Source organism: Pinus tabuliformis, chromosome 3_2, assembly GCF_031772625.1.
Source record: "Pinus tabuliformis cultivar Carrire ecotype Pingquan chromosome 3_2, CPIR1, whole genome shotgun sequence".
In the NCBI taxonomy this organism is placed as follows: domain Eukaryota; kingdom Viridiplantae; phylum Streptophyta; class Pinopsida; order Pinales; family Pinaceae; genus Pinus; species Pinus tabuliformis.
This window is the reverse complement of record NC_142302.1, coordinates 758815286-758830285: the sequence shown is the minus strand read 5'-3', so window position 1 is coordinate 758830285 and position 15000 is coordinate 758815286.

Sequence of the window (15000 nt, the reverse complement as noted above, 5' to 3'; positions counted from 1 at the left end):
AAGACGCCCCACCAAATTAAAAGACCTGCAGGTCCATTTCTTGACTTTGTCCTGAAGTTTATTAATTACGAGCTCCCACAATCCCTTGCTTAGAGGTTTGTCCGTAAGAGGCATTCCAAGGTACTTGGAAGGTAACTGATCCCTTTAAAACCCAAGAATTCTGGTGAGGTTCCTTTGAATAACAATGTTAATGTCAAAAAGAAAAACCTTTGATTTGTCAAGGCTTACCTTTTTAGCAGCGGCCAAAGCGAAGTCGTTTAGGATTTGTTTGAAAGCTTGGGCTTCCTTATCTGTGGGAATGCCCTACAACATGGTGTCATCCACAAATTGTTGATGAGTATAAGCATCACCATCCGGGGTAAGTTTCAGACCCTGGATTCTTCTTTCAACATTTTCCCTTTTGATCGCTCTGCGCAGCCCTTCCATCATGAGAACAAAGAGGAAGGGCCAGAGCGGATCCCCTTGTTTGAGACCCCTAGAAGGCATAAAGGTTCTAGAGGGAGAGCCGTTAAGTAGAATGGAGAAGCTAGCCATGGATACAAGGGCCATAACCTCAGTTGTGGTCGAAGCCATAAGCTCTTAGCACTGCCTTGATGTAAGACTAGCTTAGCTTATCGTAAGCTTTCACTAGGTCCAGCTGCATGAACATACTAGCTTTCTTATTACTCTTAAAAGAGTTTACCACCTTGTGAGCTTGTATAATGTTGTTGAGAATCTGTATTCCTTCCACAAATCCAGTTTGCTCCTCTGAGATGAGAGCATGAAGAAGGGGCTTGAGTCTGTTGGTGATCACTTTGGAAATTATTTTGTACACCACATTACATAAGGTTATGGGTCTGAATCTGTCCGGTGTCATAGCTTTTTCTTGCTTTGGAATCAAAGCTATGAAAGAGGCATTAAGAGACTTCAGGACAGTTTTGGATCTTCTAGAGTCCTGCACAACATCCAGGATATCTTGTTTTACTGTTTTCCAACAAGCTTTGAAGAAGTCCACATTGAAACCATCAGGGCCTAGAGCTTTCCCATTTTGCATCTCATTGATAACTTCACTAACCTCCTCTTCAGACACTGGCTTGTTAAGACTATGGTTGTCTTCCCTGGTTACAAGCTTAGGAATGAACTTTTTGAAATTGTTGATGAACCGAGATCTGTCGACGAGAGGCTCTTCTGCTATGCTAAGGAAGTGTTGAACTAGGACAGATTCCATTTCTTTGTGAGAGACGAGCTCTTTCCCTTGAGAATCTTTAAGTTTTGAAATTCTGTTATGTGATTTGTGATCCAAGGTTGATCTATGAAAAAAATTCGTGTTTCTTTCTCCTTCTCTAATCCACTACACCCTCGATTTCTGTCTCCAGAAAATCTCCTCTTGCATGCACCAATCTTCCCATTCATTCTGAAGAGAGTCAGCCTGAATTTTCCGTTCCTTGGTAAAACCTTCTGTGATGATGATCTGATTAATCTCCTGGAGTTTCTGCTCAACTTCTTTTTTGGCTTTAAAAATATTACCAAACTCTTTTTCGTTCCAATCTTTAAGCCTAGATTTGATGTGTTTAAGTCTCTACTGTAACATGAACATTTTAGTGCCTTGAACAGGCATATCTTCCTCCCTACATTTTTCAATATTGTTAGTGAAGTTAGGGTGAGAGGGCCAGACATTTTCAAACCTAAAAGGTCTATTCCTCGGTGTCCCCATAAAATTAACTTCAAGCTGGATAGGCCAGTGGTCCGAGCCTCCGAAGGGAAGGATTAAAGCTGACATATCAAGGCATGTGAGAAGGAGGTCCTCTGAGATTATGAATCTATCTAGTTTAGAGGCGACTTGAGAAGCCCCTCCCCTCTTATTGTTCCAAGTAAAAGTGCCATTTACTGTTTCAGTGTCCACTAGCCCCATGTTATTCATGAAGTTCTGGAAGGCAATGGAGTCTCTACCTAGTTTTCTGGTACCGCCTTTTTTCTCTGTAAGAGATCTGATCATATTGAAATCCCCTGCTAGAATCCAAGGCATATCAGGATATCTCTCTCTCAACTCCTCAAGGGAGGTGAGAAGCTTAAGTTTGTCTTCTAGTTTTTGAGGACCATAGACGTTAGTGATCATGTAGATCTCCTTATCACCCAAAGGTTGAATCACCAGCGATAGATAGTTCCTAGAAGCTTCAGCATCCAGGATTCCAAGTTTCTAAGGATCCCATAACGTAAGAATCCCACTCATCAAGTTGTTAGATTTAACCTCTAGATACTCATACTTGATTAACCATTTGTTGTGTATCTCTTTGATCTTGTCCACCAAACATTTTGTTTCCTGAATAAAAACCATATCTGGTTTTTCTTCTCTTATTCTACTACTAAGGTTTCTTTGTTTCCTTTTGCTTCCTAGACCCCTAATGTTCCAAGTTGTTAGCTTCATTAATTTTTTTTTGTAAAGGAGTAACTGGTAATATCCCTCATCTTACCTGAGTTGATCATAAGTTTCCCACATTCTATCAGCAACTCATTCTATTTTTTTCTTCCTCTTTTCCTACTCGGGTTCTTGGAAGTATACATCGATGTATCCTCCATCATTTTCACCACTCTATTCTCCTGGATATCATGGTTTCTTTTGACTCCAGAACCGTTCATTTGAGATCTCCAGAGGAAGAGTTGTTGAACTCTATCGAACTCCTCTGCTAGCAGAGAGTCTACCCCTTTAGTGATTCCATGCTCCAGAAAATTTTCTTGATCTAAATTATCCCTCTCTAGAATCTCCTGCAGTTCATGGTCTTCCGTTCCAGCCTCACTTGAGGTCATCTCATGGTCCCTACTAAGCTCCATCATGCTCGGCATATCATCCTTTTTTTTGTTGTTCTCTGGTATATCCTCCATATTGGCATCCCTTTCCTTCTCAGTGGGAATATTCTCTGATTCCTAGTTTGTCCCTTTGTTTCCAACTTCTTCTTCTAATATCTTGAAACTATTGGGGTTTGGTTTTCCATCTTCATTAACTTTCTTTTGGTACCACTTGCCTCCTTTCCCTTTACCCCCCACCTTAGTAAAACCCTCGGGATCTTTGCCTGTAGTGTCTTTCGTCTTGTTCTCTAGCTTGTTCAATGGGCAGTCCCTGTATAGGTGCTCGTGTTCATGGCACTTACGACACCTAAATGGGACGTGTTCATAGTACACCACCTACACCCATTCCTCATCATACACCTTTAAAATTATTTCATCCAGAAGTGCCCCAGATAAGTCCATTTCCACACATATCCGGGTGAAGGAAGTGTATTTGCCTCTTAGAGTAGCATTAGAGATCTTTATAAAATGCCCTAGCTTGTTGCCGATAGCCTTTAAAGACTCCGGCAACCAATAATATAAAGGAAGGGAGTAGATTCTTATCCATACCAGTACCGATGTGAAAGTTTCTCGTTCCGAGACAAAGTTCATCACCCATGGTTGCATGTAAAGGCTTGCAGAAGCGTAAAAATAGGGTCCTCCCTCGAACACTATGTCTTTATCCTCTAAGCTTGTGAACACCATTGTAAAGAAGCCCTTGGACCTAAGGTGAAGATTGATTTCCCCCTTTGGTTTCCAGTGGTTCCTTATCCATGCTAGCAGGGCCTTCTTCATCGGCCAAATCCCCATAAATTTATAGAGAACCACATATTCCGCCATGTGATCTTTGTGCACTTGTAGCTTTGGGTCGCTTAAAATGACCCGAGGAATAGTGGTCAACTTGGGTTTACAGACCCCTGTTTTACTCATAGGAGCAATTTTCTGACTGCTAACCTCTATCCTCTTCTCCTTACTAGCTTCCTCATGATTCTCTTCCTATCCATGAAGTCTGATATTTTCCGCTTTTCCTATATTCATAGCCTCTGTTTCCACCTCCGTTGGTCTCTTTAAGCTATGTGATCCAGTTCCCTTGCTTCTATCCACAACCACTTGACTATAGGAGGGAGCTGAACTCCCTACTCCGTGCCTCACCATGGTAACCAATGACAAAACCCTAACGCAAAACCCTAGTTCAGGTTCCCACTCAGAAAATTTTCAACCCTTATCTCTCAAAATTAAAATATATAGATTAATCTGAGACATATTAGCATATTTAAAATGATTATATTAATATAGATGAATTTACATATTATTGATAAAATTAATCATATGTTCGTTATATTTTCTTTGGCCGCACATGACTGAAACCAACCTAGATCCATCTTAACTCTGGATCTATCAAGCATCGAGAGGGATCAAATCTCTCGAGGTACAAACCTTTCCTCAAGTTTTGCACTCAAAAAAGAGGTTCGCACCTCAAGAAATGTGTTCCCTCTCGTTGCTTGATAGATCCAGAGTTAAGATGGAACTAGGATGGTTTTATTTTAAAATTGAGCAAATTACAAATATTTTTGAAAGTAACTTTTCATTAAAATAATAATTCTTTACTTTCAATTATATAAATTGATATACAACTAGTTTGGATCAATCTTAATTTTAGATCTTAATTTTGGATTTACCAAGGGCAGAGGGGATCAAATCTTCTTTCACTTTAAAAAAGGTTTGTATATGAAGAGATTTTATGCCTCTTACACTTAGTAAATTAGGAGTAATATGATTGAATTAGTAATTATAATTATAATTATTAATTTATATTTCACTTTACTTATTTTTATTTTTATAATTTACCCCAACTTTATTTTTCTTAACATTTTTCACATTAAATTTTATTTTACGGAGTTTCCTCAAATTAGATGTTAAAATTGATTTTCAAATAAAATAAATTGGCTATATTTTTTAATATTAAAAGTTATTTTTAATTTTCCCGTGGTGTAGATTAGTTGATGATAGAATGGGTTGTTAAGGCATTTCTTATGATGTTATTGGTTTAAACTTTGATTAGCTCAGTGTGCCATGTGTGAGGCAATGTGGGTACACTTGGAGGTGATTGTGGTAGTGGATAGAATTGATCCTTAAGTACAAACATACTATAGTTGTCTATTCTCTCATATAAAAAAAAATAACAATAATAATTCTATCTTATTTTTTCAATTTTATTGAATTAGTTATTTATCAAAATTAGATTTTATTAAAAGCACATGATTTTATTGGAAGTAGTTTAGGTGATGGAAATAAAGGAAACTAATTTTCTTGTAAGCACTTTCTAAACTGTATCTCCACTCAAACACTGTCATAGAAAACAAAAAAATCTTGACCCCACCCATCAAACAAGCCACCCAATGTCACCTTGGTGGCCTTCTCTCACTCTTTAGACTACAATAAGGATATCCTTATCTAGGGGGGAATCCTTAAATATCAAGCTAAGCTAGGTCATTGAGTAATGAAAGGAAGTTCCTTAACGAAGACTAGTGATTTGACACTACTCACTCTCAAAGTAAAAGGCCAGGGATAAGTGTGAGAATAGTCAAACAAACCATGAATTATTAACAAATTTTGAATGATTTTAATTACACAACTATGCTTATTCATGCAACCAAATTATACTTGAAAAATGAAAGATAAATATTGCTCAATTAACCATATAGCATGAGATGCTAGTGAAGCATATATACAATGGCACAATAACAATAAAAAATGATTCATAAATTGTCTATACAAATAAGGTATTAGATCATTCATTCATCATTTTCATGAGAATTTGGGATTGAGAGTTCATTATCATCATCAAGAGACCATTCCACAATTAAGAGATCATACACCAACAATATTAACTATGTTTGGGACAACAAAAGGGTTACGTGTTTGCGATGATAAATAAAGGAAATATTCAAACTTGTCATTGTTACTAAGGACAATGAAGATAACAAAGTTGAATGTGGACTACTTACACGTTTGTAACATTCAAATGTCATCCATTTATCATCATGCAAGTTGCATGAAGAAAATTTGGTAGTGGTATTAAGTGAACATTCTTTGATCAAAGTTCATACCCTCTCCTTAGCACTACCACTTTGCAAGACGAAGAAGAAATATGAAATATATGTGCAACCAACTAAATAAGTTGGAAAGGTTGTTGCAACATATATAGGTGGTCATGTCGTGCTGCAAAAGGAGGCATTGGCCTACTCCCCTTTTCGATAATTTTTCAACCTTTAAATTTGATTCTCTGTGAATCTTATCAAATGATATGACCCTAAAGATTCTAATAAGCTCCATAATTTTAATCATCCTTTGATCCAATAAAGAAGGTACAAGGAATAAACGACTAAAATAGTCATTTCTGTTAGTCGTTTTTTGTTGGGTCTCTTAATATTGCTAATTTTTGGTAGTATCTAACTTGGAAAAGTTGTGGTGACTAACTTTTGAGTCACCCAGTCACTAATTTCACAATTTTCTACTAGTGTTAATCCCAAAAAAATGGGCAAAACGTATGATGAATATCTTGGTTTCTAGTTGTTTTAGACCAAATTTGCACTTTTGAGAGTCCATACCTTTGTATAGTTAAACCACAAATAACCTTTGCCAAATATCGTTTTATAACATGAATTTCTATCCACATAGTTGCATTATATTCAACATAAATACAATTGTATGACTTTTTTAATTTTTTTATTTTATGTTGACATGGCCTCACATCCATTCTTTGATCTTTTGTGAATGCGAGTGATTGATCTTTTGTTGCTTGTGATTGCCACTACTAAGGATTATTGACAATTTAAACTGCAACAACTTAAATTAATGCATTATATTAGTATTATGGTGACATTAATTGATATTGTAGACCTGAATAAGATCCTTTGATTAATATTATAGATTTCAAGTGCCTAAATAATAACCCACGACCTATTTTATATGTAATAATCAAAATTTTCTTAAGATTGTGATATTTACTAGAAAAAATACAAAATCACCACTGAACCCAAGTTTTATTATGATTTACGAATAAATAAAATGATTTTGAAATATAAAATTAACCTATTGATCTTCTCAATTTTCTTGCAATAAACCTACAAATTTATTCTTTTTAATTTACAAGAAGAAATTAAAAAAAAGAATGAAAGTATGACTATAAAAATAAAAATAAATAACTAAAACAAAATGCTAAAACAATAATGGTCTATAATATTTTATTAAAGAAAATAGAAATAGAAAATTTTATAGGGTACCCATTATTTTATTAATATATAATAACATAATGAGTGTTCTTGTAGTATGGCCTCAACAATTATATGGATAGTTGTGGATGGTGATTACTTAAGTGGTCTCGTGGTTATTGGTTAAGTATCACTTGTACTTATTATTATGTTTCTTTGGATCATTTATTATCATCTTGGGAACTTGGAGATAACTTATGTTTTTTTTTTTGAAGCTTACTATGCTTAGGGGAAAATAATGTTTTTAGACGCCACCATTATTCTTGGAATCTTGTTTTCTAACTTTTTCTATCACTTACTAGTTCCAACAAAAAATAATAAATAATATGATTTTTTAATTGCATATTTGGAATTTTGCATAATGATGCTATATGTGTGTAGTGTCATCAACAATGGGCCCGTGTATCCCATACAAAAATAATATGAAAAATAATGGCACTGACAGCCATTGAAAAAGTGGAGGTTTTGATGTATTTGGAGTCTAAACCACTAGGTTTGTCATTTTGAACTTAAATTTGAAGCAACCAAGTCAACAAACACACGTGTTAAAGTTGTCAATCCTACCTAAAAAAAATGGTTGAAAGGCACATGCATGTGCTCTAGAGAAATGCACATGTTATAAAGAGCATACACATTTTACAATCATGCACATTCCTATAATGCACATGTGTTATTATGACTAGCTTTACTTGTACATAAAAAATGTTTTTAGAGGTCTAACTAAGGTCACATGAGGAGAATAATTGACCTTGTGCCCTAAACGACACTTTTCAGGGTCAATTGCCATGAAAAGCTCCACAAATACTCTATAACAAGAACTTTACATGATATCCCTGGCCTAATAATTAGATACCTGCACTATGATTCATCAACAACACATGTATTGAATGAGAATTTGTCTTGGGCCTCCACCACAAATCATTCTTGTGGCCATGGCTAATGTTATTTAACATTCGAGTGGGATACAAGTGCCATGAATAAGATTTGTGCACTAGAAATGGGCTTTGAGGTATAAACATGGTAAGTGGGGGAATAAGCAATGTAAGCCCTAAATGAACCTTCTAGAGCTTAAGCACTATGGTTAAGGGGGGGAACACTTGGGCTTTAGGTCCTAAACACTATTTCTTAGGATCAATTTCCATGGACACAACTACAACCACAAAAAAACTCCTTCTATAGGGGGCCTTTGGCAATAAATTTATATGGGTGTAATTTGCGAACCAAGGATGGGTCACAAGGCCTTGAACATGGTCAAGCTAGTAAAATAAGCACCTTGAGATATTGTTGAATATTTTTAGGATTAAGATCCTTGAATGAGTCGTTAATCCAACAAGTGAATTCTTTGTGGTTTTTTTACACCTTTGAGTGGGATATGAGTATGGTGAGAAGGTTTAGTGTATTGGAAATATGTTTGGATACTAAACATGGTCAAGGGGGTAAACAAGGGCCTTAACCCCTAATTAAACCTTCATGAGCATGCCAAGATACAACCTAGATCCATTGATATGCCCTCACTCATGGTTTTTTCTCTTAAAGTTGGGTATGGATGGAATTAAGATGTTTCATTCAACACACCTGAGTTTGGAGGCCTTGACCAGTTTTGGTAGGGAAAAAACATCCTAAGGCCCTTGATAATGGTTGGCTGGTTTTTTTTTGGGGGGGGGGGTGGGCGGTTGGGGGGGGGGGGGGGGGGGGGGCGGGGGGGTGGGGGGGCGGGGGGCTGGGCGATTGTTGGAAACTAGATCACTACTGAGAGGGTGGGGGGGATGAATCAGTAGTGATGGCCTTTATATCAATTTTAAAATTGTTACCACAATATCAAATAACCATGCACATTCACAACATTAGCTTAACTGAATATGAAAGAAACAATAAACTCAAAGCATAATAACCATGAGAAACATCAACACAAGCATGCACACATAAGAACACAAGTATTTCTGGTGGAAACCCTTTCGGGAGAAAACCACCCTACTGTTGTTGTGCTGCTCAATTATTCTATTAATCTGCTAAACAAATTTACATGGATTAGCTTACAACCATAAGTTGGAATACTCAGCTTCCTTCACAATATGTTGGCACTTATAAGACAAGAAATATGTTTCTCTCACGGATCTACAGACTACCATATGCTGGAAGCTCCCACAACCAATGATCCTCGCCCAACTTCCATTGGACTATCCAACCTCTATTGGATGGAGAAATATGTTCCTTCTACTGAATCCACCAAATCACTGTCTACTCTGAAGCCTCCATGCCTTCACTTCCTCCATGCGAACCACATTTCATAATATTTCATACTAGGTTCTCAATTTTCTCAACATGAGCAACCCAACAACACCATCATTCTGCACACAAAATATGAATCACAAACTCTAACTCGGAGGAGGGAAATTCTTCACTTCTTCTCACACCAAAACACTACTCTCAAACACACCACAAGCTACCAATTTTCTACCACAAACAACACATAAATTTTGAATCTTCTTCTCAACTCTATCTCTGATTTTTACACACAATTCTCTGATATAACTCTGCAAAAATATGTGAGCAGCTACTGCAATATCTACTCACTCTCAATGCCCTCACAATGGCATGCTCTCACACTCTCAAGACAACCAACCAAATAGACTCAAAGCCTTCCTCTATTTATCATTTTCTGGAGTGATTAAATCAATAATTGCAACTCAGTGATGGAGCTCTGTTCATATGCTTGATTTGATCTAGATTCGGCTTCTTGACTTGATCAATCCACTAACTTCACTTAATGAGAGATATTATTCACTTTAACCATCTTCTAGAAGTTAGTTAACCTTTTTCGACCTTTACATGGAAAAACCCGAACAAGACAAGTCAGAAAAACAAATAAAATACATGAGATGCACGAGGAATCTAGAGAAAAACACTTCCAGGTTGTATACACAGGTTTCCTTCATAAAACCTATGTATACACGGGTTTCCTTCATGAAAATAGCATATACCCTCTAAAATCCAAGTTTCCAACTTGTTTTGGCCATCATTTGGAACACAATTTCAAGAGGGTGTGAGGGACACCATGACAAACCTCCAACACATGTACAACCTACTCAAGAATCCTCCAACACTTTTAGATCCTCTCCAATACCTATGTATAACATCATCAACATGAGAGACCTAATCTAGGACATGGAGACCTAATCAGCAAGGCTCATCAACTCTAACTCCTATAGCAACAACCAACACCTAAATGCAGCAACATGAACAAGGAAGTCATCACATCTCTACTATGTACTGGTCATGCAACACCTATGCACAACTAATCATCATGGAAAGTGAAACACACCACCATCCAACTCCATGCAACAATCATGATCATAACAACATGATCATGAGGATCATGAGATCCTCTACTACACTCTATATGCAACACCTACAAATCACATCTACATCTCCATGCTAGTAGACATGTTAAAACCAATGCAACACATCAACCATGTACAAGCCACCTGTAACCAAACATACAAGTGCTAACCAACTCTCTTGCAACCCATGCTACTAGGTTGACATTAATGCCAACCAACAACACATCTGCAACACACATCAATGCCAACAGGAATGGGGTGGTGGGGTGTAACAATTCCCTCAAATCCTAAACATAGCTTCTTAATCTCAAGTGCTATGAACAACACCAATAAGGTCGATTTCCTTAATATGGTTGAGGGAGAACCCAAACCTTCACTAAAATACAAGGTTTCTAAGCATCTAAGACCAAACATAGTGCCTCAAACCACCACACTCATTATCTCAATGTTTTAGGTAGATTGTATGAATGCCATTTAAACTACCATAAATGGCCTTTTGATGGAATATTTTGCCTTCAGTATGGGAATCATTAGGAGAGTTTGAGTGGTTTATATGGGTCTCTGACCATTGGACATGATCAATATAGTAACTTAGGCCATAGGTCCTAAAGGAATGTTCTAGGCGTTGTCAATCTAATTTATGGAGGTGAATTAGAGCATCTGTTTTAATATCAATTCGGGTTGGTAAAATTAGAAGCACACCAAGGTATATGGAACTTAGATTTAACTAATGTAGGAAGTAGTTGTTTAGATGAAAATAATGGAAATGAATATTACAAATGTAAATGATTGATTGTAAATAAAGCATTGAAATTATTATCTAAAAGAAAATATGCAAAGATTTTATGTGGAGTATAGCCAACAAGGAAAATGCTATAACTTAGAGGTCTTGGTTTTCCTTCCTCATCATTCCCATTCCAACAAAACCAATTCCACAAAACACAACACAATTAAATTAAGAAATCAGTAAAGATTAAATGCATAAACATACTTTCCAATTTAATTCTTAGCTCACAAGGAAGAGGATCTAACTTAGATGCTTGGGTTGTCCTTCCTTCCTTAAACCAATTACTGAAATGAAATAAATTCAAAAATATAAATGACTATGACATACAATGAATTGACTCAAAAAATGTTCACAAGAAATTGTAAAGGAAATATTCAACAATTTAAGATATTAACAATTATGCACAACAATTACAATGTTGTGTACGTAGCTTAGAATGGGGTTCCTTTCACCTTTGGTTGGTAGACTTGAAGAATATCAACTACAGTACATCAGCAATCAAAATAAGAAACATAAGGCAAGTTCTTCAAATTATATTCAGAAATAGAGAAGTCACAATGATCATAATAATATATGTCCATAGTTGTTTAGTTGTTGTGCTTAAATAGGCTAAAAGTATAACTAAATTAGCTATAATGGATGTAACAACCAATGAGAGTCCTATTCCACCTACTAGGTTCAAATCCATCCCTTTATTGCACAAAATATGGGAAGTTTCCACAAAATCACAAAATTGCCCCTAAATCAGGGGATTTCCTAAGTGACTGGTCAAGTTTGACCATCTTTGACCGGGCATATTCTAACTCATTTGGAGTGTGCCAATAGGATTTTGTTCATCCTTGGTTCATGTACTTCTCGAATCTATCTTCAGTTTGTGCCCAAGTGTCCTACACATACGAATTCAATGGAGCCATTACGAGAAATTATGTTTCTACCAAAAATAATTTTTAATACCCAATTTTTACTAAAAAATCTAAAAATTAAAAGACATAATTATTTTACCTTAATGTGCAAAAATAGGCCAAAATATGACAAATATGATCATGATATGGAGGTAAGGGATGATAGAATGGTGGAATGTGCATGGTGAAAAAGGTCAAAATTAGGGGCCAACATCTCCCCCTTGCTGATCTACAAGCATGTCCTCATGCTTGTCTTTGTCTTTTGGATCTCCTGCCTCTGCATGCTAATCTCCCTGATGTTCTACTTGTGGACCTGCCTCCTGATGTAGAAGCCTCTATCTGAGCTTCTTGTAAAAGGATGTCAATACCTTCTTTCTCTCTTTCCTTTTCTTTGTAGATTGCACTCTTCACTTTCTGCTTTTCATATTTGTACTGCCATTGTTTTTTCTCTTTTAGCCACTTGTATGCCTGTTTTGAAATGAGGATGTTTTGTGTTTCTAATTTCTTCAGTTCTTCTTCAACCTCTTGTTTTCTTTAACAACCTTGTTATTTTTCTCCTTGTACATTTCATTTTCTTTCTTGAGATGTCTTTCCATAATTTCAGTTACCTTGAGCTTTGTGGCTAATTCCTCCATCTTTTTGACATTTTCTTCTTTATGAATTTCTGATGGTTCACCATGAACCTCTTTGGAAATACCTTTTATCTTCTTTGCATGTGATGAGTAGGATGTTGATCCCTCAATCCAAGAATCTTTTTCCAGCTCCCTAAGTTTTTCTTGTGCTTCTCTTTCTAACCTCTCAATAAGTTCTTGGTGTGGCTGTTGAGGTATGTCAAGAGGTATCTCTTCCAGAATTTCTACCTCAATGTCTCGATCTTGGATCTAGGTGGATATTGATGGCCACCCACCTATTCCACTTGGACCCTCGCCATTGTTCTTTCAGTTTCCTTAATTGTAGCACAATTTACTATTTTTGGCAGTTTTTTGGGTCCTAAACTTCCGAAGCCGTTTTGAGGCCCTAAACGATGTTTTTGGGCAATATTCCTTTGGCGATGTCAAATAAATTTGCATTTTCAATTGTATTCCTCGAAGAGATATTTCCAACGAGGTATCATGTGCATCAAACGGCTGCCCAACTAACCTCAACAGGGCCCATTAACTCTTGGTGTTACATCTCCTTGGGTTAGGGTTTCAGTTGTTTAGGGTTTTCTTTTATTGTTCAATAATAAAAAGGCCCTTGAGCCTCATTGTAACTCAATTCAAAGGCATGTAGCTGCCACATCTCTTCTTAGAGATAAGCTACCATCGCCCGAGCTAGTCTCATTTCCATTCTGTTTGTAAGCATATTTCATTATTTGATATTAATGAAATAAAGTGTTATTTCTGCTGCATCTATGTATTTATGGTCATATCTGTAATTTGTTGCGCTCCTGTTTAAATTTGGATCAATATTCCTTAGAATATTCCTTGATCATCTTTTTCTTTGATTGCTTTGGGAAAGATATGAAAGATCTCTCTTTCTCTATGCTTATGCCCTCTTGATTTTTCTTAGATCTGGTTCTTGGGTATAATGGTGAATGCATGACATCTCTAGAAAGATGTAATTGCTCAAGTGCTTCCTCATTTCCAACTAGCTCATGTTCCTTCTTAAATTCTACAAAATGATTCTTATCTAAGAAGTTTTCCCATGTCTCTCCTCTGTTTTTCAACTGATATTCAATAAGGATTTTTATTAATCCTTGATGGAAGTAGCTAGTTTCCTTGCTTCCAGTTTTTCTTTTCACTCCTTCAACCATTTTCACTAAACTTCTAGAAAAGAAATAAGGGAGGTTTAATTTACAGTCACCTTTTATATGCTGGAGGAATTTGATATGATATAGGTGTACTATGCTATACCTCCCATCACAAGTGAAGTATTTCTGAATAATAAGAACCAGTTCTGCCCATGGTTCTCTCAACCATTCCCTTGGAATCCCTTTAGTTTTGTCAAATGTTCCTTTCCTTTTTGTTAGGATATTCCGACACATAGGATATAGTTAAGTTCAACTTGGTCTAGTGTAGAGTTAGGTATAGAGTTAGGTAAAGTGTGTTTCTTTACCGTTGTACATTTTGTAACTTACAATCCGACGGTCACGATATGTAGTGATCTGACGGTTCATTCTCTCCTCGGTATTACTGACACTTGATCCGTGGCTTGACACCCGATTGGTCCATGAATTCTATTTAAAGCGCATGGAGGGTCATTTGTAGGGTAATCCGTGCATGAGAGAATCTTATGTAAATTTTCATTCTTTGATTAATAAATTGCCTGAAGTGGCCGCGTCGGCTCAGGCCGTGGAATGTTTCCCTCTTTGAGGGTTTTAACCACGTCAAAAATATTGGTGTATTGATCTGTGATCTGGTTGTGAGCGGTGTCCTTTTGGTATTCTTTCTGAGGAACTTACCCTATAAATTCCTACATGGTATCAGAGCTATTTGAGGGCCGCGTCCATTGGTGATCCAAATCTGAAGCCGGTAGAACTGCATCCGACTGTCGTTTCCTAGATCTGCTGTTTCTGACTGCTTTCGGGCCGAGAGGACTGCTCTTTTGTGTTCAGAGCATCTGTTCCAGTGAGGAACCCCTTTCATTTCACGCGAAAAGGTTTCCGGTAGCCCTAGCTGCGTCATTTTTAAGATCTGGAGGTATACAGTGTTTATTTGCAGTTTACTGTTATTTTCTCTCTGCTTATTTCGGTTTCGGTTTATTTAGCTTTTTTTTAACCGGATCTATACCTTTCATTTCTGCGTATGCTCTTTGCCCTGTGACTCTGTGCGATCTGGGCAAATCAGAAACAGAAAGGAAGGATTTTTCTCATGCGTATGCTCTTTTCCCTGCACGTTAATGTGATCTCGGAA